Below are 2,140 nucleotides of genomic sequence, written 5' to 3'. Positions count from 1 at the left end.
GGGCTGTTGTGCATAGGGTCGCTATGAGTCGGAAACGACTCGACGGCACATAACAACACAACAACATCATTTACATCATGAGCTTTTACTGAAGAGTTTTAAAAAACAATTGGAGCAAAACATCAATGGAAAGTTGTCAGAAATTAAAGCTGGATTCAAAAGATGACATTGAAAAAGCAAGATTTAAAAAAAATAAAAAAGGCAATCTCCTTTTTTGCTGACATCAGATCTTGGCTGAAAGTAAAGAATACCGTAACGCTGTTTAGTTTACTGTCTCATTGACTGTGTAAGGGAATGACTGTAACTGTGTGGATCATAATGAATTATGGATAACATTGGGAAGAATGGAAACTTCAGAACAGTTATTTGTGCTCATGTAGATCCTGTACATAGATGAAGAAGCAGTGAAAGTTGTACTACATGCTTTAAATTTAGATATGTCTCCCAGATTGCATCATTCCCTTTCTAGTCAATCTGTATGCTGAGTAGAGCCAAGAAACGACACTGTGAAAAGCAGCACAGCATTAGGGCTGGATTAAGAGTGACCAAGAACCTGTGATACGAAGATGGCTCAATCTTGCTTGCTGAAAATGAAGAAGACTTTAAGTACTTGCTGATGAAGCTCTAAGACTGTTGATTTCAGTACACTCAATTACATTACGTTACAATTACATTAATTTTAAAATACTCCAACAACCTACCAATAAATAATATCATAATAGATAAAGAAAAGAATGAATTTTTTAAGGATTTCATTTTACTTGAATTCACAATCTATGCCCATGGAAGTAGCAGTCAAGAAATCAAAGAATGTATTGCATTTGACAAATCTGCTGCCAAGCTTTTTAAAAATGTTAAAGAGCAAGGATGTCACTATAAAGACTAGTGTGTGCCTGACCTATACCATAATATTTTTAATTGCTTCATATGTATGAGGAAGTTGGACAGTGAATAAAGAAGACTACAGAAGTGATTCTTTTACTAGAAAAAAAAAAGAAGTGATTCTTTAAATTGTTTTATACTATGGAATTCCAAAAGAACAAACAAATCTTTCTTCTCTTTTTTCTTTCCTTTTTCTGTACCGTTGAATCAAATCCAACAGGCACATGAGGAGATTGCCCCTCCTTCTCCAGCAGAACATCCGATGGATTCAAACTGTGCACCTTCAGGATTGCAGTGCAGCTTCTTGCCACTAGGCCACCAGAGCTCCCTACAGGTCTTTTTTTGGGAAAGTTCAGCCACAATGATCCTTAGAGTGAAATTAGTGAAGTTTCAAACTAAGAACACCAACAACCTAAGAATGAATTAACCAGTTCATAAAGAAAGACATCATGTTTAGCAGAGTGTCAGCAAAAAGGAAGACACTCAACAAGATGTATTGGCACAATGGCACAGCAATGGCCTCAAACCTGTCCTCATATTACAATAATTGTGAGGATGGCATAAGATCAAGTAATGTTTCATTCTATTGTACACAGATTGGCTGCAAGTTGGAACTGACTTGAAGGCACCTAACAACAACAACAACAACAACAACTTTGTAGACTACGTAACAGTTGTTGTCATGTACCATTAAGTCAGATCTGACCCATAGCTGACCTTCTAACAGATTTTCAGAGGGAGTAAATCACACAGAAGTTGTTCATCTTTCACCCACAGAGTCAACTGGTGGATTTGAACCATGTGCCTTTGGGTTGACAGCGGTTGAGTTGAGAACAATGCATAAACCTCCTGCAAACAACAGATCGAAACCCTGTCCTATGCTGTGCCATTCTCATTAGCTCTAACACACTAGAGCCCATTGTTGCAGTCACTGGGTCTTCCATATCATTGAGGATCTTCCTCTCTTTAACTGACCCTCCATCTTTCCAAGCATGATATCATTTTGTAAGGAATAGCCTCTCCTAGCACCATGCCCAAAGAGTGGGAGATGACGTTTCTCCATCCTTGCCTCCAAGGAGCACTCCGGGTGCACTTTGTCCAAGACATAACTGCTCTTTCGCCAGTCCTTGGGATATTCAGTCCTCTTCTTCAACACCACAACTCAAAGACATCAATTCTTCTCCTGTCATCCTTATTCAATGTCCAGCTCTCAAATGTATAGCAAGGGATTGAAAAGACCATGGCCTAAATAAAGTGC

Source organism: Elephantulus edwardii, unplaced genomic scaffold (assembly GCF_000299155.1).
Source record: "Elephantulus edwardii isolate Elephantulus edwardi_28Jun2011 unplaced genomic scaffold, EleEdw1.0 scaffold00010, whole genome shotgun sequence".
Lineage (NCBI taxonomy): Eukaryota > Metazoa > Chordata > Mammalia > Macroscelidea > Macroscelididae > Elephantulus > Elephantulus edwardii.
The sequence above is the reverse complement of the archived record's forward strand: the minus strand, read 5'-3'. Positions refer to the sequence as shown.